General features: G+C 40.3%; 1 protein-coding gene across 50 annotated transcripts in view; it reads left to right on the forward strand.

The window, feature by feature from the left end:
* BBX (BBX high mobility group box domain containing) overlaps nucleotides 1-26528 on the forward strand; it is a 201401-nt gene that overhangs the window by 12520 nt on the left and 162353 nt on the right. For 12 of the 50 annotated variants that reach the window (XM_065574287.1, XM_065574428.1, XM_065574292.1 and 9 more), the window contains one exon: nucleotides 17100-17191. The exons of the other annotated variants lie outside the window; for them this stretch is intronic. The gene's annotated coding sequence lies outside the window, so the exon portion shown is untranslated. The remainder of the gene's footprint in view (nucleotides 1-17099; nucleotides 17192-26528) is intronic. 50 annotated transcript variants of the gene reach the window in all.

Below are 26528 nucleotides of genomic sequence, written 5' to 3' on the forward strand. Positions count from 1 at the left end.
AAAGCCACTGATCATGTTAAGTAGAAACCTTAATGTAAATTGTCAAGCGTTCCATCTCCATGTACTGTGTGGCATTTGGCCCAGACTGAATCAGAGATACTCTGAAAAAAAGAGGCAGCTCAGAAGGCCTAATCAGATATTCCACTGCTTCTGAGAATGGATTTCACCTAAAGAATTGTGATTAGCAGCCAGCTGTAGCCAATAGCCAAGTGGCTAGTTTATATGGGCAAAAATCCCCTCATTGGTGGATCTGTAGAGTAGCACTTAGTTTGCTATGGCTCTCCCTTTAGTGTGGTCAGACAGGGAGAAAACAAACCGAAGCTGTCAGCAGGCAAAGTGTCATCAGGGTCAGACACACCCTGTCCCATTGGTAGGTGGAGATAGTTGAAATGCACATCTCCTATCTGTCCATCCCCCATTAAAGAATGCAAAGTTCCACATTTGGATTGTAGGCTCAGAAATGTACAAGTCACACAATTCCACCAAATATTCATATTTTAGATGGTTTTTTTTTTTTTTTTTTTTTGAAAGAGCAGTTATCCATTTATAGGTCGATCCTAGCCCTTCCCTCAAAACTTGGGTTTTGTCACTTGATCATGTTTTTCCATATTTTATCCTAATTAGTGATGTTGGTATTCAGTCTTAACAGGTACGGTGACTCTTATATAACCAAATATTCATAGATGAGGTTAAAGACATACATAGAAATTAAGAGAAAATTTGAAACAAAGGTCAAAAAGATATTGTAAATTCTGAGTAGTTGGAACAGTCTATTTAAAAAAAAATCTTCCTGAAAAAAGTATAAACCCGGGTCATTTAAAAAACAGATGGGAGAATTACTGAATATTATCTATTCTTTTTCCTAAGAGAACAGGGCTAAATAACAGGAATCAGTCACAATGAAGCGGTCACCATTCTCATTTGAATATACATTTGGAACTAGTGCAATCATGTCCAGGGTCTGGGGAAAGCCAGATATTTGGGTAGCTTATTATTTATTATTGAAACTGCAAATTACTGAGATGTTCTCTGAAATCCCTTTTAAAAAAATAGCACTTATTTAACATGAGTGTTTTGAACAGAATGTTTTACTGATGTGACTGATTTTTAGTTACCACAGCTTCATATGGTTGAACCATCCTTTTCCTAACTGGTGTGGGTCTTAAAAAAACAAAACAAAAAAACCCATGTAAAATATTTTGGATGTTTTTCACAGGAGCTCCCACAGTGTGAGTCGTGCCTAGTGTTTGAACCACGATTTTCAATAGTGATTTTTGGGTGCCCAAGCTGAAACACCCTAAAGGGACCTGATATTCATAAAGTGTTTAGCACCATTCTCTGAAAAATCAGACCCCTGTAAGGTCTTAAATGCTGGACACCCTGAAATTGAGCCACTCAAATTCACTGTTCATATCTGACAATATGTACTATTACACCCTTTTAAAATGGTCTCATAGTCTTTGGGCCTAACTCAGACCTAGTGTAAATGGTGCAACTCTATCAGCTCTTACAGCAAATGCAGGCAGAATTCAGCCTTTTGTTTATAATAAAAGCACTAGCTAAGCCCGCTAGGAGTAGTGCATGTTAAAAATATTGCTCTGACTACATTGATAGCATGTAGTTGGGAGGAACTATATCCATTTTTTATATCTCACGGCTACAAATAAAACTTGCTGACTGTTTCCCTTCCTTTGATCTATCTGATTATTTCCCCAACTTGATGAAAACATCCCATCAACAGTCCAACATTTCTCTTAATATATCCTTATGTTTGGGCACTTACAGAAAATCTCAGCCCCATTATCAAATGACATAATCCCATAACACAGGAAATATACCACAGTGAGTCTGATCATGCTCCCACTGAAGCCAGTGACAAATTTTGCCATTGACTTGGTGGATATAGATGTAGGTTCATAAGGAATACCTTCATGAATCTTTCCTACATCAATAACATTTCTTAGGGCTCAGCTACACTTTAAAAAGTCTTACTATGGTTGAGGGGCTTATTAGTTATACCAGTAAAAGCCCTAGTGTGGATTCAGTGATAACGGTGTATAGGTCCCTGACATCCATATAGTTTATTCAGCTTCCCAAACCAGAATAAACTATACCAGTTTAAGCACTTTTATATGGGTGTAATGGTGTCTGCACTAATAGGTTTTTTTACCACTTGAATTATACGGTATAATTTATCATGTAAATTCACATAAAGCCAGATTGATGAGTTAAAGAGAGACTAAATTAGTGCACTTTTCTAAGCTAAAGAAAGGGTGAGTGAAGAATGGTTCAGTGGATAAGGTTTTTTGGACCTGTCCTGCAGACTGAGCAGCCCTTAAAAAGTTCTGTGCACTCTTATCACAGCCTACCCTGTTTGGTATAAAAGACCTGGGCACTCATCTGGGTTCTGCCACTGATTTGCTCTGTGGCATTGGACAAGTCAATTTGGGCTAGATTCATAAAAGGACTTAAATGCCCAACTGCCTCTTTTGGTACTTCAATCCAACATTTAGGTACTACTGACATTCTCAAAACCGCTGCTCAGCTGCTGCCTAACTCAGCAGGCACCAAAGTTTCCCCTGGTAGACGTGCAAAGACAGCTAAGTACTGATGCCGCTCTACAGCTAATGAGCAGCTCAGAGCCTTAGCTCATGGCTAAGTGCTGGTGAGATTCTCAGGCTTGGCATCCTCCTGCTTATCTTGCTTGTGGGACCCAATCTGGTAAGCATGCTCAATCCCCTTTGTGAAGCTAGTCCTTCCTCTTTCTCAGGCCAGGCCTATACTATGCACTTCTTTCAGTATAAGTGTGTTGCTCAGGGGTGTGAAAAATCCATACCCCGAGCAACGTAGTTATACTGACCCTTAACCCCCCGTATAGACAGCACTATGTTACCGGAAGAGTTCTCCCACCAACATAGCTACCGCCTCTCGCGGAGATGGAGTTATTAAGCCAATGGGAGTCCTGTTGTCTATAGAGTAGTGTCCCCCAAACTTTGGGGCTCACCCCCCTAGGGGGGCATAGAGGAACATTCGGGGGGGGGGCGTGTGGTAGGGAGGGAGCACCACGTTTCCAACTCCGCTCCGCCCCCAGACCAGCTCTGCTCCTCCCTCAACCCCATTCAGCCTCCAGGCCCACCTCCGCCGTCACTCCCTCTCTGCCCCCAACCCCAGCTCCCCCCGCCCCCAGCTCTGCCTTCAGCCCAAGCTCTGCTGCTGAGGAAGCCTTGGCTGCAGTGTAATGGGGAGGTGGGGGGGGGGACACACACAGACAGATTCCGTTAATGGTGGGGGGCCGTGTGCCTGAAAAAGTTTGAACGCCACTGGCTTAAAGCGTCTTCACCAGAAGCGTTACAGCGGCTCAGCTGCATTGGTGCAGCTGCGCCGATGCAAGTTTGTAGTGTTGACCTGCCGTAACTCTCAGTTTCCCTATTTGTAAAGCAGGGACAATAATACCTTCCTGACTTCATAAAGCATTTTGCAACCTATGGATGGAAAGCTCTGTGCTGTAGAGCTGGTCAGAAAGTTTGAGTGTTTGAAATTGACTCCCTTCTGCCTCCTCCCACCCCCCAAAAAAGCTTTTTTTTCATTTGTTAACCCTCTGTTTCATGTAATGAAATTATTTAGTGTTAAGGTTACTACTACCTGTTGCTGTTTGGCATACACAGCACATGAGCCTATTCAATTTTTGTTTAATATGCTTGCAGATCACCTGTAAGATCTGGAAAAGACATTCTTCTCAGTTTCCCCGAAAGCTTAAATTTGGCTAGATTGATTTGTGGCTTTCTGTCCTGCCATAGACAGGAAATGAATCTCTCTCTAACCCAACCTGATATTAAATATACAACTAAATACATGTACATTAGGAAAGGCTTTCAAATTATACAAACCAAAGCAGGGGAGGTCATATTTTGTCAAACAGGGAAAATTTATTATAGAGTAATAATACTTAGCACTTTTATTGTGAACTTTACAGATATTAATTATCTGATCCTTACAACATCCCCATGTACAAGTTAGTTTCATCTCCATTTGGTAGGTGGAGAAATACACACAAGGATGTTAAGGTGAAGCCACACAGTAACTAGCAAAGCCAGACAGTACTCCTGAAGTTCCTAACTTCTAGCCCTATGTTAAGGCCACTAAACAATGTTGCCTCATTGGAGCCATAAACTAAGTACTGTATATGCAAATTCCTCATGTCTGGAAGAGAACTATCCCCCCAGCTAGCTAGCTAACTAAGGCGCTCTCTCTCTCTCTCTCTCTCTCTCTATAGATAGATATATAGATAGATATATATAGTAGTTAGTGTCAGCAGTGACATTTCTCAAGAGACCCTATCATTTCAGTATTATTAGCTATGTATGCAGGGTCAGACTAAATCTTTTAGTGTCCTGGATCAATATTGTGAAGTGTTGTATTTTCAAGATCTTGTGATGCATGATAAAAACATTGTGTTCTGCATCACATCCTTTAGAGCAATGGGGCCTGGTTCTGTTGATCCAAGGTTCCACCTTTAATCCTCTGCAGTACATACGTTGCCGTGCACTTTTCATAAATACATAAAGTCTCTGACAGGCAAGGAGGTCTACTACTCTCAAGATCGGCATCACTGGTTTGGAAACAAAGACTGTCTCTTTGACATGTTAGGGTTTTGTGAAGGACTTGATGATAATAATAAGTCCCAAAATGTCCTTTTTCAGGTTTCCGAAGTTCAACAGTTTAATAACAGGCAAAACAAATGACTGTCTACATAAAGCAAATCGGCCTGAAAAGCCTTTGCTCTCACTCACTCTTTTCCGTGGCTTACACTGTTTTCAGCTCTAGGTTTTTATGCTGACCCAGAACTCCAAAAACATCCTGCCTCTTAATAGATACCTCATCTGAGCACACTTGAACTCCAGTTCACAGCAAATTCTTAACACCAAAACCTCACCCCCAGGTGTTATAACCAGCACTGTAGTTGAGATTGTAAAACAGTTTCCATTAAACTCATTCAGAACTTTCCAAAACTTACAACATCTGGGAATCCTGTAATACACTTTAAAAACCAAACAAACATGGGTACCGGAAAAAACAGTTGAAGTCTGGAACTTGGAATGAGGACTAATACTTCAGTTTGGCTTGAAAAAAAGAATTGGTTTTATTCAACAAAAGTAAGAGTTCTTGAAAATGGCGCCTTGATCATACATAGTAGACTCAGGTCTTTAAGCCTACAGTTGCTCACTGGGGGCCTGATCCTGCAACTGCATCGACATGTGCAGGTTCCTAAGCCCATGCAATTGCAGGAGCAAGGCCTTATATGTGTGTACAGCTAATTAAGGACCTGCTGCCACATTCTGTTCACACAGACTCCTGTGCACATGCAGAGTTCTCTTGAAGCTAGTGGAGCTCTGCATAGGTGCTGCAGTCTACCTGAGCAGATTTGATTGTGGTTAGGGGGTCTATGCTCAGAGGTTTGTCTAGCAAAGCTGATGGAATTTGTAAACTGCACAAGCTGAATCTACTTTGAGTCAAGGAGCTTGTAAATCAGGGGTCGGCAACCTTTCAGAAATGGTGTGCCGAGTCTTCATTTATTCACTCTAATTTAAAGTTTCGCGTGCCAGTCATACATTTTAACATTTTTAGAAGGCCTTTTTTTTATAAGTCTATAATATATAACTAAACTATTGTTGTATGTAAAGTAAATAAGGTTTTAAAAATGTTTAAGACGCTTCATTTAAAATTAAATTAAAATTCAGAGCCCCCCGTACCGGTGGCCAGGATCCGGGCAGTGTGAGTGCCGCTGAAAATTAGCTTGTGTGCCGTCTTTGGCATGCATGCCATAGGTTGCCTACCCCTGTTGTAAATTCTGCGGAGTCACTCTAGGTTTTTTTTTTTTTTTCCTTTTCTTTTTTCTTTTTTTTTAAGAGACACAACAGGTAACTGAATGGAAAAAAATTACAAAGTTAAGGATACACAGCATCATAAGGAGTCAGAAAAAGCTAAAGTTATAGTTAAACAGCACTGTTAACTTGGCTAGGTGGTATATATGTCGTTTTTCGCTATTTTTTTTTCTGGTTAAATGTATTGCTTAATAAATTATTTTATACCACTCCTTGAGAAGACAAAATTCACCCGTCCACAGGGAGCAAGCGACTTTTCTGGTTGCTTGTCATCAACTTCAGCAGAATCTAAGTTTTCATTTAAAAAAAAAATCTTGCCCCTGTGGTTGTGGAGAATAACCTTCCAGATGTCAACCAAGTGTAAAGCGAAACCATAATGTCTGCCTGAGTCTGCAGATGGGGCCAGAACTTCTCCTTCTGTTCTGCTTAGAGATTTTTCCAATCTGTAGCAGAGTGAAAAACTATTCTGGTCAGTTTTCCGTACTGCTGTTTGATGTCCTGTGGACAGCAGTGAAACTGAAAAGAATCAGATCCTTTTCAGTCTGCTGCTGTTTGGGAAAGCTGTCATCAGCAACATAGGCAGTCACTGGATTTATTCCCTGGGAGGAGGACTCGCAAATGAAGACTGGGAGAGAATAAGGTAGAGGAGAGAAGAGCCAATCCATCTTTGCAGCAATCAGGAAGCTCCTGAAGCAGCTGGGCTCTTACACTTTTTTCCAAAGCACTTGGTGCAGGCCACTATCGGAGACAGAATACTGGGCTTAGATGGGCTGGGGGTCTGGTTCAGTCCAGTGTTCCTAGCCAATGCTGCTTCTCCCTTTCAGCTGCCAGGGGGTTAGCTTTGTCACCTAACACCTGCAGGCAAATATTTTTAAAAATAGAGCTCCCTGCTAGAGTGAGGGATAGATAGCATCCTGGTGGGAATCCCAGTACCCATCACTTTCCCAGCACCTGGAGCAAGGGAAGGAACTTGTCCCCAAGACATTGCTTGCTTGCTTCCCCTGTCTTTCCTATTGGTCTTTGACTGAGAGGCTTAGTTCTCTGGCTATTGGATTGGGCCTTTTAAAATATAAGGGATAAAGGGATGTGATGGCTAGCCAGAGAGAAAGCGACTTGCACACTAGTCAGGGAAGTATATGACCCCTAAAAGTTCTCCCCATTATAGGAAAGAGAAAATGGTGTACTAAAATGAATGCTGGTAGAGAATTGTTGCCTGATCATAGGTGTATAATACCACTTTGTTCCACTCCATTGACCAAGATCTCATGGTTGCTTCAGTCTGCTCTAACAGAAGTTAAAAAACAGAAGTTTTAAAAAAATACCCTGAGTTTGAATGAAAGAGGCCATCCCTGCCTTGTTTCTCTCTCTGGGAAAAGGCCTGAGGATCTGTAATTGTTGCTTTTGAATGTACATATTAAACCCTGAACCAGCTACTATACTAAAGCCTTTACCAAAGAAGATTTGCTGAAGTCTCATGAACAGGTGTGCTTACCCGGGCCTATCAAAAGCCTTCTCTGCACCTAAAGAGAGTCCAGAGGAGTTAAGTTTGCCAGAGAGGCTCTGCTTCATCTCAAATGTATACCAGTGTAACTTCCCTGAACTCAGTGATAAACACTTCCTTATTTACCCTGGTGTGAGAGGAGAATTGGTTCCTAAGTTTTCTCACATTGCTATACCTCTGCCTTTCTCACAGATTATTTGGTTCTGGCAAGCCTAAAAAGAGGCCAGTATCATTTAGGTTGTTGAGGAGGGTTATGGACATCCATACCCCACTTTCCTCTATTCACTTTTCCTTCTGAGGATTGGAGTGGCAGAGGTTTTATTTAAATATAAGCAGGGACCTAGCAACCAGCGATTCAAAGAAAACCTTGCCTCTGGCTGTCCACTGCTTGTACCCTGTGTGGTCATTGGCACTTGTGCTAAGTGGGTGCGGAAGGCTATCATTCTGATTGAACTTTAGACCCTCTTACCACAAGTGTCAGTGATTGCACTGGGAGTTGGTTAGAATCTAAAACAAAATGATCAATTTCCAGTTTACCTCACCTAAGACCTCCTCGACCTTCGTAGAACACATAAATGGGTTAAGTCTGTCCGGGATGGCAGCCATAGGCAGGTGAGAGGGAATATAAGTAGAAAGTCAGCCAGGCCTACAAAAGGTTCACAGGAAGTCAGCTCTGCAATCAGGTGGCTAGAAGAACACAACTTTTGAAATAATGTCACAAACATCATCAGCACAATTTGATGTCAGTAGGGCTGCTCACGCTACTCAGAGTTAAGCACATGCACAAATTGTTGCAGGACTGGGGCTTAATGTACTGTTGGATTCCATAAATATTTCTGATTGCCAAGGACAATAGTCATCTGCAGGGATTTCCCACCTAAATCTATGGAATTTCTGTGTGGGATTTATATCAAATATGTGGAATTTATATTAGTTGTGGTGATTACAGTTGACCTGAGTGGATTTTTTATTAATTTTAGACTTTTCCACAACATTAAGTGCCTATCCAGAGCTCAGTGTTCTTGACTAATATTAAAAACACAATCCACATGAACAATAAATCAGCATCCTTTTATCACACACACAGTTGGAATTAGTAAACCAGGAAACAGTCAAAATAACTCTGTCCTTGCCACAAATACCTCCCCCCCTCCCGTTTTAATATTGGGTAAAGTAAAACACAAGGAGAGGCATTCATAAATATTTATTTGCTTAAACTGATCTGCAGCAGCACCAAACTTCCTGGGAGATCCACAGACCCCCACAAGGTGGCAGGAGCTAACTGCTCTAGATCACAGACATGCACAAAAGAACAGATTTCTCCCATTGTTGCATGCACCCAACTCCTGTTGAAGCTAATGGGAGTTGGGTGGATGTGACTGCAGGGGTAAAAAAAAAAAAAAATCTAGTCCCAAAGAAACAAAACGACCCAAACCAAACCCCTCCCTATTTAAACAAAATACTCCACTGCACACACTTCTCACCCTGGGGAGAAGACGGGAGGACCATCTTTTTGTTTGGGTGTTTGCAAAACAGAGATTTGGTCCATGTGTCAGGCTGCGAGGTGCTGTGGTAATACATATAATAATAACAAACACATGTCAGATGTAAATTACATTGCTTAATGCACTACTAGAAGGTGCTCAGATACTATGGTGATGAGCACGGTATAAAAACTTGTATGAAAAGAAAAACTAATTTATGTTGGTGTTGCATGGGCTTTGGACTGATTCAAGAAAACAGCCTAACACAGGAATACTGCAAAATAGGAGAGAGACATCACTGAAGAAATTTGACTTTATAAAGCTGCTAAATGGCAGGTTATGAAATTCAAAGTTTGAGAAATTGGCAGTGAGTGTGCATAACCTGCAAACTCACCTTGGGAAAATTCATCATGAGTGCAGACACAACAGCCAGGGCAGAGAACTGGGTGGAGGAGAGAAGACATTCTCTTCTGCATTTATAAAAGCTCTCCAAAAGATTTCCTGTGGAAACTATGAAGAATCAAAGCAGCATGATGGGGGCTTGGGGATAACTGAAAGGCATCAAAGTGCCGACTTCTAATTAGGAAGCCAGTATAGGCTGGGGGATTAGGCCCTGGACAGTGATGCAGGAGACCTGGGTTTTCCTTTCAACTGTCCCACTAGCCTGCTGGATGACCTTGGGCAAGTCACTTTTCCTCTCTGTGCCTCTGTTTCTGCATACAATCCTCCTTTGTGAAGCACTTTGTGTTCTGTGGATGAAAAGCACTATGTAAGTTATTATTAACCCAGCTTCTTTCATCAAATACATGAATCCAAAGATAACTGGATCTGTAGGCATAGCTGCTTAAGCTCACGCTTTTGGTCTGAGATTTATGCTTCTGTAGGATTTCTCAGGCCTATCTCCAAATCTCATGACTTTTAGCTATGAAAGTGACAGCGTGCTGAGTACAGGAAGGACAGTGATGGGCCCTGATTAAGCAGGCCACAGAGAATACAATTTTTGAGACTTGCTGCTGATCAGAATCTCTTAAAGTTGGGGAATGTTTTCCTGATTTTGTTTAAAAATCTATGTCGGGGTTTTGTTTTTATCATGAGACGCCACCTTGGGGACTAGGGCAAGGGGAGAAGCTAATACACTTTGGGGACGGGGTAAGGAGAGAGGGTCAGATAAAATTCTGCTGAGTTTCAGTGTAGCAGCCAGGTATTTTGGGGAGGTTGAAGACAATCCTGTTTATGTGGCAAGAGATTTCAGGATCTCTATTCAATCTACTAGACCCCCAGAAAAAAGATATCTAGTGACCTTCTGAAGCAAGAGCTATATCTTCGGAATAGAACTAGCTTTTATTACTGTATGAAATTTGAGCGTCCTTCCCTCTCTCCACCCATCCTCTAATGCTATATGTAGAAAGAAGAAAGGCTATGAAAGTAACCACCATGTTAAGGATATCTGAAATACCTGCATTGGATGTCTTGGCATGAATCCTTCCATGCTGAGCTATGAAATCAAGTTGATCCTTTCCACTATGCTGATGGAGATGGCTTCTGAATTGATTAAGGACATTTAGACTCCATTCACAGTTGCCTCACCAAGATGCTCAGTTGAGTCAGATGCATGCTTATACAGCCTGCTTTCCAGAGGAAAGGCAGGTCAAGGCACAGAGATGTTCTGTAAATCACATAAGGTTATCATGAACTACCATGCTGTGGTAGCACCCACACTTGTCTCAGGCTTTAACCCATTAGAATGGTATGCTACTGGAGATTGGAGGGAACATGTCCTCTTTTAAGTCTCTGAATTCTGTGTATGAATTTCTAGGAAAACTGACTCTTTGGGTTTAATTTTTCCACGTTTGTTCTTAGTCCAGAGGTGAATACGTTTTGGAGAGAGTGATCAAATTCTGTTTGATCATTTTTATGATTTTCAGTGTAAAACATGGTGATTCCCAGTAGTTAAGCTTTTAAGGTGCTTTTTATGTTTTATGTCTACATGTGGTTGTTTTAATGCGCTCTCTCTCTCTCGCTCTCTCTCTCTCTCTCTCTCTCTCTCTGTCTCAAAACTAAGCAAAGATTTAACTCTTGATGAGGATTATAGTGAAATATATGACATTAGCCTGCAGACAGATTTGAAGAAATCTGGTTCACAAATGATGTAAAAATATGATGAGACCATACGTAACATGTTCTTTTTATCATCTCTTTTCACATAGGAAAACGTGATATTCTAGATGCATTGACAGTCATGCACATATCTCATTGCACACTGAAATGAACATAGCTATATCTGTTTCATTAGCTGTGGCTGAGATTTTCCAAGTCACCCAAAGGACTTAGATGCCCAGTTCCTATTAAAAATCAATGAGAACTGGGCATTAGATCACCTAGGCTGCTTGAAAACTCCACCTAAATATTCAAATAACACATGCTCTGGTGTATGAAGAGCAGAGTTCTCCAGTAAATGCATTTGAGGCTTTAAATTGGAGATTACATATTTAAGCAAATGTGCCCATTTTCAAGGCAGCATAATTTGTATCAAAATCCTTTGTACCAAAAGAGGAGGTGGCTAGCGGAGATGTCACTCCCCCCGGCATGTTCAGAATCCAGCAGCAGTGAGCCCCTGATATGTGGTTAGAATACAGACAATTCTTTCACAAGTTCAAGGGAGCTTTCTGACTGATAGACATGATATGGACCTGAAAAATTAATTGATTGCATATTATGGCTTAATAAAAATGTGCAGAATTGGAAGGCTCAGGTTGCTCTACTGAGCTTTTAATGTCAATCATCTTTGGTTTCAAGGAAAATTGTTTGTTCACAAAAAGTTAGTAGTTGTGACAGAGTGCCAGAGCTCAGCGGTGTAGCACAGAGAACTTGTATTAATTCCATCACAACCTCAGCACAGAAAGAAGCTGCAATGTGCACAGCCTCATGCTCTCTGGTCAGAGTAGAGGTCTGTCAAAGAACAGCATATAACAGACGGTATTCCTCTACTGCAATGCAAATAAACATGCATGAGTTCTATTTAAATTGCAGGTGCATTTAGAATGATTACAGTGACACTGAAGGTCTGCACAGATTGCTGAATAGTTTTGCAATTAGTTGACACTGCTGCATAATTCCCACTTTGCTGAAAACATTGGGGGCCCCTGCATAGGCATTCCTCCTCCCTAATGCACATACCCACCTCCTAGTCACCTTCCCCATTGCCGTCTCCAGACCCTGTCTTCAAACTCTCAGCCATGCTGGTGGTTTTAGTTAGTGAAGGGGCACCTGTGGCCATTTCAGCTTCTAGGGCATGTTCCAGTAAGGTACTGAATGCTTTTAGCTCTCAGTGACTTCATTGGGAAGTCAAGGCATTCTGCACCTCACAAGTGACCACCTAATGGGATAAGAAGAGGCCTGTAGTAAATGCCTAACACAATTGAGAAGTCTATCCAGCCAGGCACATGTACTGGCTGTTTAACAGGCTGGGTTGGATACATTCTGCATCCCTCCTGCCTCTTGCTTGTTTCAGGATTTAGGTCTAATGGGCTCTACAGCACACAGGGCCTTAACTAAAGGTTAAAGGTTCTGTATTCCTACCAACCCTCACCGTCCCAAGCCATCCATTTCAGGTACAACATAGCTTGAATTTAACAATCAATAAAACTTGACATAGTATGTCTTAGGGTGTGAAATCATTTTCTCCAAGCTGACCAAGATGTCAAAGATGATTCAGTTTATGCATTTCCTTTTAGTACCCAGGAATTGGAAATAACACTTTTTTCACTCAGAATTTATTTTGACATTAAATTGTCTTCAGATTAAAAGTGAACTCCGTGAGGTTTGCAATTGGGCTTTTTTTATGCAGTTGTTCTGTGTAGTTGTGCTCAAGTAGAAGAATCATCAACTTAATTTTTATGTATGGTTTTCTTTGAGAGAGTAAAAACACTAGTAGAAATAGCGAAATAAATAAATCACCATTGAGGTAAAGGTATCGATATCAATCTAAGGTATTTATAGAGCGTCAATCAACTTAGTATTTAGGAGGTGGTGTAATCCATTGCTCAAACAGACAAAGCCTGTCTTTCAATGGTTTTGGAGAAAATTGGGTATGTTTAAGTGACATCAATTGTCCAGCAAGTTATAAATGTTACATGTGACTAATGCTTTGAATATGTGGCCCGACCCCAAGGTCCTTACCCAGTCATAATCCCATCGAAGTCCATGTACATACCGCCTGTGTACAGCAAGATCTCTTTTTTTTTCTAAGTAATCTCTTCTAGAGAAAATATTAGGATATTATTTTTTTTAAATCAATACAGCATTTTAGTGTGTTGAAGGTTTAAGTAAGTGCCCATAGACAGGGGATTATTATGTCTTTGTGGTTGAAATAGTGCAGTGGTCTACAAATTAAGTAGCTGAAGTTCATAACCCACATCCATACTAGAGTCAAAAGATTAAATTGATAATTGTAGGATTGCTTTGGGGAAAACAAACAAACAATTAAACCCAACAAAAAAAATCCAGCACGGGACTCAAATCTCCCTGTGTTGTTAGTTACAATACATGGTTTTATATAGAAGAGATGGGTAAAATTCTGATTCCAACAATGCCTTTCACTGTGGGCAAATAGCAGCAACTAGCCCCCTGCTTTATCACATATCCCATCCAAAATACGATGGGGTAAAAATCTCTATGGAATACCTGTGGGATCCAGTGAGAAGTAGGAGACAGACTGCCAGTAATTTCTCTACCTCCCTCACTTCTGTAGCCCCAGCAGGTGTGCATGGAGGGCCTTTCTGTCTGAATTTAAACCCCTGTGCTTCTTTAATAATACTGTTGCCACTTTTGGTCTGAGTGATTAGCCAATATTCAGGAATTCTTCTATTAATTTAGTGGCATCAACCCATTATGCTGGGAGTTAAGTTATAAATGTTTTTTTCACAGCCCTGAGTGACTTAGGCCTGGTCTACACTAGACAGTTAGGTCGGTTTAATTAGATTGGTCAGGGTTATGAAAAATCCACCCTGCTGAGCAGTGTTGTTAAACCGACCTAAGTCCCTGTGAAGACTGCACTAGATCAGTGGAAGAATTCTTCTGTCAACCTCGCTTCCGCTTCTTGGGGAGGTGGATTACCTATACCGTACTGACAAGAGAGTCCCTCCTGTCAGCATAGGTAGTGTCTATACTAAAGTGCTACAGCAGCTCAGCTGTAACGTTTTAAGTGTAGACAAGCCCTTAGCTAGGTCAGTCTCATTTTTAAATATAGATCAGGCCTTAGACACGCACAAGAAGTGAGTCACCAAGTCATATAGAGAGTCTGAGAAAGAGTTGGAATTGAACCCCTGTCACTTTGAAACCACTCTAGTGCCTTAGCCACTACACCGTGCTGCATCTCTGTATTGGAAGACGAGACAATTTGGGACTATAAAAATTTACATTCTGCAGAAATGGAGGGTTTATTTATTTAGTGTGTGTGTGTATGTATGTGAGCTAATCTTGATGCAGTAGCTGGATCCTGTGTAGCCACATTTGAATAACAGCCAAGGCCCCCTCCTCCTTCTACAGGTTCTCACTTAAATACCTCGCAATCATGACTGGTGTGCATTTGCTATGTACCGATATTCCTCTCTGAGTTGATTTTCCTTGCAAAGAAGTATGCTGCATTTATATCTATATCATTTAGTAGTTTGTATAATGTGTTTACTTTTAAGTCATTAGCTTCAATTACCACAAGAGAGATTTTCTTAAGGATATAAGTGATCCACTGTTTTTAGCAAATGCCACTTCTGAATATTGGTAATTTGCCCTGTGCTTTTATGCTATAATGTTAAATGTTGCAGAAGAGAAACAAACACACACACACACACCTCAATTTTTCATTGATCAGGAAAGGTGAATCAGTCAGTTTTAAACACCATGCCTTACAAGCATTGTATAAAAAGTCTTTGATAGAAAGGGATTTAGAAAAGCCAGTGATTCACATGCCAGCTTACTGTACTGTTTTCGGATACAAATGGATTTCATAGTGAGAACAGGTAAGGCAACTGTTTATTCAGGTGAGCAAAATTTCAGTAAACAAAATTTTTATCTCTGAAGGTGAAATGACCTAATTTTAAAGTGAGATTGCAATTAGCTAAAGCTAATCAATGATTTTATAAAGGTAAAATCATTCATTGTAAATATACACAGCTTAATCCAGAAGAGATGGACTATTGGCTGGATGATTTATGCACAAGAGATCTGTACCATGATGGGGGGGGGGGGGGGAAGAAACCATAATATGGATCAGTTTGCATACTGAATACTCCTGAATATGGTGGTTCTGTGGTCTCACAGGCCTTAGTCCTCACTGCTTCCATACAATTCTGTAAAACTTGTATTGACTTCAGTCATAGCTGCCAACAGGTTTGGCTGGGACTGTTCCTCGCTTCGGGAATTAGTTCTAGGGTGTTTTTTCCCCTGTCCTGGCCATTGTTCTGGGGACTGTGGGTTGCGGGGGCTGCAGCTCCGCTTGTCTGATGGCTGAGGCAGCATGTGATCAGCTCCTTGCTCCCCCTGCTGGCCCTCATAACCTTTAGCACCAAGTTGCTCCACTGTTCTCAGTGAGACTGTGAAAGCAAAAGGCAGCTGCTTCCACTGAAGCTGAGAAGCACAGTGCAGATACTTGGGCTGGGCAATCAGTGCTTTACATTATGCCAGTGAGGCCAAGCTAGGAATATCCTTGGTTGGGCGGAGATAGGATGATCCTTCAGGAGAGAGAAGGGGAGCATAATGGAGTGGGGAGGAAAAAAGGTTGTAATAGTTAAGGGACAGTTTCTGACCTAATCTGTGGTGGTCTGGGATCCTTCGTGCATGTACACACTCTCTTCCCTTTCCCCCTTCCCTTTGAGCATTCTGGTGAAGCTTTAGTTATTTCCTCTGCCTTTTTTTCACTCTTCTAGAAAGAAAGTTTGTGGTGAAAAATACAAGCTAAAATTCACCAGAATGGGCATTAAGGCCTCCTGCAGTGTCTAGACACCTCCCTGTGTTCTCCTTCCGTGCCAATCCCAAAGAGGCAGTTCTTACTTAAACTGGGGGCTGAGCAGGCCTCTGGCTTCCCCCAACTGTGAGGAATAGAAAGATTGCTTAGAGCCACCTTTGCCCCACCTGCCCCTTCTCCGCCCTCCCACTCCTGCACTTACTGCAGGAAAGGAACATCTCAGAATTGGAGCCTGGGACTTCAGTGGAAACAGGACAGGCCTCTACAGTCTTGAACTATAACCAAGACACAAGCAAACCTTCAGGCCTCTGACAGGCATAATACTAATGAACGAGTAATGCTGCAGCCCTGACTTCAAGTAACAGTAACAGCTGTAGCATTAGAACAACTGGTATTGAATTCTCTCTGGCTTCTGCACTTGTGCATTGCTCTTGATTGTTGCCTAATAATAAGCATACAGGTAAGTATTATTTTCAGGCTTTACAATATATAAACTGACCAGTGCTTTTTTTTAAATTGTTGTATTAAGGTGTTCTTAATAAGACTTTTTTTCTTTTTTGAATGTTGTAAGTTGAATTTCCCAGGAATCCAGTGTTGTGCAAAGGATTTAGTCAATGGCCTTTGAAGCTAGAGGATTTTCAACTGAGTAAAAACTGTAGTATTTGGCCCAATCATTATACGATTCAATAAAACAATTACGCGTACTCTAACAGGAAATTATTCAAACAAATAGTTGCATGCAGTGTCTGGTTCTAATTGAGCTTGATGTTTTATCAGTTAGCTCCCCATTTAGGAGAGATGATAGCAAGCATAAAGCTAATACAAATTAGTGGGGTGAGATGGATTTCTTTGCAACTGCTCTTAGCGGCTTTGCCTCTTTTTAAAACACATATTTATTGAATGCAACTTTAACAGTGCAGCAAGTGCTTTGAGCTTTGAAAGAAAAGTGAATATCACGTAAAGCAGCACAAGGATATGCCTTGTACATATTGTTTCTTATGTTAGAGCTATAAAATGAACAGAAGCGTATATTAATGCAGTTTTCTAAAAATCTTTTTTGCTTTTAAATCTTAGATTCACTCCCATTATTCCTAAGCAAAACAAAAAACACCTTAATTTATAGAAGAGTTAAGGTTGAAGATATGTTTTAATTGAGTCCAGCTAACATTCCATGCCATTACAGAATTATAAAAAAAATTCTGCACCTGAAAACCCAAATGTTAATAAGTCTCAAAATAAACAGTTACCCACACAATATTTGTCTCTTGTAGGGGTTTGCTCTGCTGCCAGTCACCATAGTATCTGAGTGCCTTCCACACAGAATGAAGAGCAATAGTGGAGACCCTAGCACACTATTTTTGGGGTAGGTAGGAACTCTGCTTGTGGTAGGCTTTTGGTTTTGATATTTTTACATTTTATTTATTTACATTTTTCTCTTTTTAATCATCCCCACCTGATCTCATAGTTGACTATCACTTTGCCCCATTAGGGGTTTCTTTGTAATGGCAATATGTTATTGGATGCACACTCTATCTATCAAAAGTGGAGTAAAACTTTAAAAAGGTATATAGTACCAGGTTCATTAATTTATGTCTGATCTATAGGTTCTCACTGTGTGATATGTTTATGGGAATTGAAGAATATTTTTATGCACAACTGGAATGATCTGTGTAATGTTATGAAACACTGAGTGTTGATTATATGTTGTTTTTTTAAGTATGATGGATTTGGATGTTGTATTATATTGAGTAGCAACTAGCAGGATTTTTTTAAACTAGTGAGTAATGTTGTAGTGTTTGTTTACGGTATTGGAAACTGATCCCTTGAATAGGAAGTGGAATTAGTAGAAATCAGAATTTATTGACCTTTGCATATATATGTTTTGGAAATTTTAGGAGGCAAGATTAAAGATGGGTAGATTGGAATTGCAAATCTGGTGCAGTGATGGTGAGTGATTATATGACAGTGGTGAATTGGTTGGATCTCTTAACTGACAATAAGTTTGTACAGACATTGTGAAATTTTCTGGGTGTTTGTAGGAAGCCAGTGAAAGATGCCTTCACCCTTATTTTGTTTGTAACTGTTATTTCTGCCCTTCATATTTTTCCCAAAAAATCTTCTACAATCTTAGTCTCTTTCTCAGTAATTTTAGTGCTCAGGAAAAGTACCAGATTGACTGTCCTCTCACAAACTCACTGAGCCTACTAGTTCCCCAGTCTTCCAATTTTGGAACTAATAATTTTAAACAGTTTGGTGAATTAAATCGCCACCTGTCCTTAATCTGGGGTGGGAGTTAGAAACTGTATCAAATAAATGTTGACACTTCTAGTTAAGTAGTAGTAAAATGTCAGGGTACTGTTGATGTGACATCATATCCATTAGATTGAAAAGGTATGAATTAGAAATTCAGGCAGTAATTCAAAACATAGCTTGAAGAAAAGCAACAAGCAAACTGGCAGGTATTGATTTGCCAACATATATGTCAGCACATTCTGTGCTTTTTTCTGTTATACTATAAATAATTCCATAACCAATTAACTGATCCCATTTGATGGTGGCCATTCACTAACTCTTCATTTAATTTTTCCTGCAAGATAATCCTCAGCATAATCTAAAACTCCAGGGACAACTTTTTCAAACAGTTTTCTTTGTTACTCTTCTGCTAAAAATCCAGAGATGGTGACCTCTGAGTAAAAATATATTTGTTATTTTGATGCTCTCAGTCAAGAAATATCGAGAGAAGCAAAGATACAGAAAATAATAATTTGAACTACATGAGCCCAGGAGGCAGATGCTCCTCAAAGAAGGTTCATAAATACTAAGTATCAGAGGGGTAGCCGCGTTAGTCTGGATCTGTAAAAGCAGCAAAGAGTGCATCCGACGAAGTGGGTATTCACCCACGAAAGCTCATGCTCCTATACGTCTGTTAGTCTATAAGGTGCCACAGGACTCTCTGTTGCATAAATACTAAGTTCATCTTGAAGAAATGAGGCATTTTGGACTGAAAACGAAGCAATGCTTATGGCAGTGGCTCTCCAACTTTTTGCCTAGTCCACCAATGGTCTGAAGAATGAATCATGTTGAGTACTAAGCACTGGAGGATTGAGAGCAGTGGGGCATCCGTAGGCGCATTCTATTATGAAATGGTTTGCAGAATAACTCAATTGGAGAATTACTGGTTTAAGACCCAGTTCAGTAAAGCACTTAAGCACATGCTTGAGTTCTTTGAATCAGGGTGGACATAAACACATGTTTCAAGTGATGCATGTGCTTAAGTGCTTTGTTGAATCAGGCCCTTAAACTATTTAGAAGTTCTCCTTTATTAATAAAAATGATGATATATTTGAGTTTTAGTGTTTAGTATTTTAGTGGGGTTTTTTTTTTAGTGTGTGTTGTTTGAACTATCTAGCTTGGCCACTCATCTTAAGTATGCATGAGGATGCTCCTTTGCATTTAAATACTCCTAAGTGCATGCAAGCAATATGTATTTGAATTGATGAAGAAAGCGGGAAAGAGGCTCATTTACTTTGACCCAACTAGTATCTGTATGAACTGATTGATAAGCACACTTGAAAAAGTATCGACGCTAAAAGTGTGAGATGCCGTTTGCAATGTTGTTGTTTTTTTTAAGCACACTGCAAAGATGGGCTTGGTTTGATCTCATTCACACAGGGATAAATGAGGAGTAAGGCCCAGATCCACCCAGGGGCTTGCACACATATTGCAGATTTAGGCACCACTCTGATCCTGCTCGGCTCCTGCCTAACCCTGTGGGTACCTAAACTCACTTGGCACCTACATTTTTGCTATAAAAGTTCCCTTGGAGCCTCAGTTTCTGCCTCTGGGCATGTGCAAAATACCTCACTCTAGGCATCTGGTCACTTTTTTTTCTCTTGTCCAAGCCCCAGCAGGATCATCAAGCCAGGTGGGGATAGGTGTTCTCCCACCTGTCTTGCCTGTAGGGCCCAATCTGGTAGGCATGGTGTTCCAACATTCAGACCTGGTTCTAGTGGTGGGCAAGTGGAGCAGTTGCAGTGGGCACCAGCTTCTGGGAGGACTGTAATGTGGTGACAGTTGGCTGGCTTTTCTGTCTGTCTGTCTTTCTTTTGGAGGGTTAGGTGTGGGGGGACATTTTCCGCCCGGGCTGGCAAAACGCTTTGGGCCTCTCTTGGCAATGCTAAGCATTGTAATTGCCAAGTCCCTTTGTGGATCCAGGCCTAACCACATTGAAGTCAGTAGAACTATTCTGGTGTGAAATCAGCCTGAGATCAGAATCAGGCCCAAGATCTCAGCTATGTCTCATGTGTTCCCAGAGCTCTGACACAGCAGTGCTGTGACTTTGCCTGTGATCTGAGAAGTTTGGACACTTGTATACAAATAAGCACACCAACTGCGGCTCCAGAAAAAATTTAGGTGTGTGGAATTGTTGGTGCTTGCAGCTGTTTATAAAACTGCATTAGAAAGACCCATTTTCTACATGTAAATTGTGACCTTTTGTCATACCGGTCAACCAGTATGGCACAAGTTCCAAGACTTTCCGCTTTATAATGGGGGTGACTGGATGATACATGAGCTCATTCTCATAGTAATACGTGCTGCTGGAGTCAAGATGGTGCCACATGTATTTTCCCTGTTTAGTAATATTTTGCTACAACAGAGGAATGTTTTAGATGCTTCTAATTTACCTATGTTAATCCCTTCATTTTGCCTCTGTTTTTTGTGCTTGCACTTCCAACACAAACAAAGCTAAGCAACTGCAGCATGACACATGAAATTCTTTGCAGAGTGTTATGTGTTGCACAATTAAAACGACTTGTTCATATTAAAGGGTTACAGACTTAAATACTTAAGAAAAAGACTGTCTCTGGGTAGCATGATGAAAACAGCTAAGGAGTGTGGTGCAATAGCCAAAATACAAAACAAAACCAAAAAAACCCCCAAGAGGTTAGGTTGCAGAATAATAGTGAAAATATTAAATGCTATTCTATAAGTAGATTCCCATGGTGAATGCTCTGTGCAATTCGGGTTCCCTGTCCTGAGGGTAACATAGCACCAAAGTGATTAGAGGCATAGAAAGACGTCCATAAGAAGGGAAAGTATATAAAATGAGTAGTATACAGGAGGTTAGTTGGGCACCCCTGTTTGCTGTAATACAAGGATAAAGGACACCAAATGAAATTAAAAAGGTGACACGTTTAACTGGCAAACGGTTTCCCCCACAATGCAAAATTAATCTCTGGAACTCACTACAACATGATTTTGAGGCAAAGCACTTGGAATTCAGTAGGTATGTTATTAAACAAAAATATCCTCCACAGTTATAGTAACTCAGTTTTTGAAAATGTAGGAGTTGTCTATTGTCATGATTTAGCATATAAACCAACCCCTGACTACCTAGGAATAAACTTCTTTCGTAGGCATGCTGTTTTCCTGTACGAGTTCTACTCCTTCCTTTGAAATATCTGGTATTAGCCACTGTCAGAGATAGGATACAAGACTAGATGAACTATTGGTCTGATGCAATCTAGCAGTTCCTACACATTCTGTAACACATTCTGTTAAATGACTGATATTTGCAGGATTTGTTATAAATGGCATTATTCTTCCAAACCAAAATCTATTAAGAATCTGCTGTAGCATTCTGTTTTAGTAGATCTTTATACTGCCCTCATCACTGTAGTGACTGAATGCTTTCCAATAGTGCGTTAAGCAACGTCACTGACATCAGTATTCTCATAGCTCTGAGGCAATACAATTCATAAAGCAAAGACAGTGTTTTCTTACAATTAAAAACCAGCTAAATATCCTTTTGGAATTTGTACCTAGAAGGCTCTTAGTTCTTTGGGTCAAAATTATTCTGTAAATAATCTCTCTCTCCTTTCATCTAAAAAATTTATTTAAATTACTTATGTATGAGTGGCCATAGTTACTATTATTGAATGTACCCTAATCTCATTTTTGGTGCATAAAATGAATTGATGTACTTACGAAAGCAAGTAAGTTAACTCATGTTTGAAGACCTGGTTTCAAATTTAAAATGAAGTTTTAATGCTGCATAGTTATAGTTTGCATAGGCTGTCTTGATCCAGGGGAGAAACATCAGAAACCATTTCAGGGGCAGAATTTGAGGTGCATGGGCCGGGTTCTGTTGGATCTGCAGGAGTTGCTGCAGCTCAAGACTAACGTGTCTTGGCAGAACTGTGGAAGGAAGTTTGCATATCTGTTAGCTGTACTACGTCTGGCTCTATCTAATACTCTCAAGCCCATTCTTTCATGCATACTGTGAATTCACTAACGCATGCGAGAGACTGGTGGCGGTAGGGAGGGCGTTTATTGGTGTTTGTGTTAGCAATAATACTGGTATTTCAGTAATGCAGTGGTATTCAACTATATTGCCAACAAAAAGCTATAAGCAACGAGTCGTGTCTCTGCTCCACTTTTCTTCAGCTCAGTTCTCTTCTGCTCCGCCTCAGCCCTGCTCTCGGTGCAGCTGAGATCAGCTTCCTGCTTTTCATGAAAGCTATTCTCCGTTAGACGCTAATACTCTTCCTCTGAAAGAATTGTTTTTATAAGTCTTGAGTCAGTTTCTTGGCTGGTTATGGGCTTTTTTCTGACAAGATAACATGACAGGCTAGGAAAGCAATATCATCATCATTTGTTTTATCAGCACATCGTGCCAATATTACAATCAGATCGATAGACGGCTGCACTGAAATCATTTCTGTGGCAGGTATGTGACTGAAAGGCTGAGAGGTGAGTGTTGGTTTTAGACACTGTAGGTCCAGGTAGTTGCATAAGTAGAGCTTAGTTCTTAAACCTAATTAAGCTTAGTATTAGGAAATAAGCAATCATTGTAATACACCATTTAATACCACTGCAGTATCAGGTAGTGATAGTTCATGCCTTTGAAGCAGTACGGTATATAAACATTTATGGTGTGTGAAGTAGCTTTTCTTTGATTAAAGGCAGACAAATAAAATTGTTTCAATACTTTATAGCCACAGGGGACAGGTGGCAAAGGTAATTTTTACATTAAGCAAGTTGCGGTAGACAAGTACTTAGGTGTGTAGCTTCTCAGATGGCTCTAATAATATCAGAAAGAGGTTATTTTGTGATTTAATAATAATTGTGGAGATAATCATAGTAGCATGATATATCTGAGGAAAAGACTTGAGTTGGTATAACTTCATACACAATAAATACAACTATGGATACCCAAGAACTTAGGCTTGATTTTAAAATTAGATGCCCAAATCTCAGTCTCTCTTGAAAATCCTGGACTTAAAACATTGGGCCCACATGTGGTAGCCCCTGGATAAAAATAATCATAGTTAGAACATCCCTTGGTTTTTAATAATAATCAGAAGGAGGAGGTAAAAAATGAAGATGACAGGACACTACTGTAATACAAGAAGGAAGGACAATCATGCTTGTGGGAAGCGGAAGTAAGGTTTTTGGTGTTATAAAGACAGATTCAAACAAAACTATGGTAGTTGTGAAGCTAAAACAATACAGAGGTATCAGGTCATGGAGTTGTAGAAAATAAGGCCCCGACCCTGCAAATATTGACGTGTACTTAACTTGGATTTTCATTGGGACTTCTCACATGAGCTAAGCACATGTCAGCATTGGCAGGATTGGAGCCTGAGTTTGCGGACAACATTTTATAGAAAGACAGAATGTAGTTCTCTGAATTCAAGGTAGTGACCCAAAGAATTGTACCAAGACAACACAATAATAAGTGAAAATACCACTTGTCTAGCAGTCGTCCCCCCCGCCCCCATCCACACACGCCCAGAAGCACAAGACATCTTCTTTAGTCTGGTGAATACTAGCTGGAGCTGAGCAGGCAGAATTTTTATAACAAGCTTTCATAAGTAAACCGTAACTGGTTGGTGATATTTCAGTTTGTTATTTCACTTTCTTAGGTGCCTCAGTTCATGCAACCATGCTCTTATTGCCTGGAGACACCCAAATAAAAATATATTAACTAAAGTCTGAAGCTTTTTTAACTTAAACTAATCCAAGGGTAGTTTTACTTCTAATGCTGTCTTCTCCAGTTCAGAGATTTAGGGGAAGAACTCCCTCCCCTCCACCCCCTGCCACAGAACTGTATGGAGTGGTTAACTGCCCTAATATAATCTTAAAAGTGAAGCTAGCTTACCTGCTTCAAAAAGAGAAATAGTAGTTCAGAGAAGTAAGTAAAGGCCATGCATTCATACTATGGTAGATAGGACACTGGCCCTACCCTGCACTTCACTGCCCCTTTCCCTCAAAAAAGGCCCCACTGAAGTAAATGGCAAAATTTCCATTGATTTCAATGGAACAGGATTTCACCTTGCGTGTGTAGTGAAGGGAGGGGAATCCATAACAAACTCTTCTACTGCAGGTCCCTTTTAAAGAGTCAATAGCCATGAGAAGTCCATGACATCAGTATCACCTCTGGCTAGCTATATCCCTTTTCTGCATTAGGGAGATCTCCCATCCACCCAAGGGAGTTATAGACCAAGAGATGAAAGAAGTCCTTTACATCGATCATAGATCACAAAGTATGACAGTAAGTTAGGTAATGAAATTAGTACATTGAAACTCACAAAGAATCTGAGATAATGACAGCAGTTCTAGTATGAAATATAAAACAATATGATAAATTCAGAAGACAGTATGGCAGGGAGAAATCTTTATGCTGAAAAGTAATTGATTAGTGAGTGATGCAACAAGAAAGAAAAAAGGGTAAAGGCTATTAGAAGCAAGAGGGTATATTTGAATACACCTGGGTTTTTTTTTGTTGGCTTGGGTGTTTTTAGGAAGTTTCTGTTTATCTGTCATGAAGTCCTCTTTGTGTTTCCTAAAGGAAGTAGGGACAGAGATAGCAGCAACATACTCATTAAGTTAGCTTTATTTGAGCAATGGTTCTTATGTGCTATAAATGGAGCAAAATTAAATAATTGGACAGAGTTTAAGTGTTTAGGGAAAGTTTGTTTTCCCTAAAAGTAAGAATCCCTTCATGGCAGTTAATGTTCTGAATACTTTTGGAGATATACTCAACTGGGGAAAAAAAGTAAGGATACATTCAAATGGCGAACACGAGACGTGGTAAAATAGGAATTTTGATTGGAATTGCAGGAGCATTGTTAGTCAGGATTGATGTTTATTGGAATGCGTGTGCAGAGAAGTTTCTTTATCAATTGTCCTTTGTATGCTTAATGTAAATTAGCATTAATTAATACATTGTTAAAGGTTTTGGGGCAAGCAGAACTACAATTATTTGAAGTATATTGTATTGATGGATTTATATTTACCTAATATGAAATGTGGGGACAGATAGTTATGAGGCCACTACTCAAGAAGCTAACAACCCACTAGTTATCACTCAGTCTCCAGCTAGGATTGTTGGGGAAGGTTATTAAGAAAGTGTTATTGAAGCTCTTCATGTCATACCCTGATCTCATGTGTGGCCCTAAGCCGTAAATCTGGTTTCAGGCTTTTGGGTAGTACACAGAGAGGGCTGTTGTTATGGTCCTTCGCCTTCTGTGAATTCATTGCCACAGGATCAGATCAATCCCTTGCTGTGGAATTGTGCTTCAGAATCTAAACTTTCATTAAACTGACCCCTGTTTCTAGTCCTTGTGGTATGAAAGTAGCGTGTATACTTGAATAGAATCTAAAAGAATAGGTCTAAGGGCATCAACAGCTCCACGCACCTCGATGTGCTAATTCTGAAACCTAAAGGTGATTTTTTAAATTGTCAGGACACACACTGAAAGTACAAGGACAGCATACAATTCATTATCGAAGTAAATAACCCAGGGGCTACTGTTCATTTTGATATTTAATGTAATTTAAAACTCCTTTTTAAATGTAAAGGAAGGTCCATCCATGAGCTTGTTCATTCCTCCTTGAAGAGATCCCTAAGTGCTGAGTGCTTCCTCCCCAAGGACATCTAGATGTGGGATTCTATAGGATTCCATCTTGTCCATCCCTCCTGTTTAGTGTGTATGTATGATTGCTATGGGAGGCAGACACTTGGTCTGCAGTGTCCTTTAATATACATAGAAGACACTCTCCTTTTCATTGAACCTTTGTACAGCAAGGTATTTTTCCTTCCTGTACCCTCCACCCCCAACCCCAGAGGCCTGACACAGAGAAGTAGTTTAGAACTGGTTTAGACTAGTCCAGATAAAATGAATGGAAGAAAGAGGAAGCACCTGGGGAAAGGGATAAAATTTGTAAGTGTACTTTCCACTGGGAGCGTATGTCTACCCTCTGATAATATGATACACAGTCTGGTGGTCTTGTTACATGTAAATCCAGCAGCAGTAATTAATCTATCACCTGTGGCATGTGGTGCTTCTTTCATCTTTGGTTGCCCTGTAGGCTACTTTCTTTCCTCTCTGATGCAGGCTTCACCTCACCTCCTTCCCTTTCTAACCTCCAGCGTAACCTATTTACTTGGGGCTAAACTTGAAAATTACAGGGAATTTTCAGCTAGTACAGAATGCAGTGGCCTCATGTATGAGTTAAGCATGGTGCGCTGAGCTTCGAAGAAGCTGTCTCCTTACTTCGGAGCATGATTCACAGTACTGGTTAAATGTATGGGGCCAGAGCCTGAGCTGGTGTAAATTGGCATTGTTCTGCTTAAGTTAGTGAAGTTACACTATTTGCACCAGTTGAAAATCGGAACTATGATCTGTAAAGTG

Source organism: Chrysemys picta, chromosome 1 (genome assembly GCF_011386835.1).
Source record: "Chrysemys picta bellii isolate R12L10 chromosome 1, ASM1138683v2, whole genome shotgun sequence".
NCBI classification, from domain to species: Eukaryota; Metazoa; Chordata; order Testudines; family Emydidae; genus Chrysemys; species Chrysemys picta.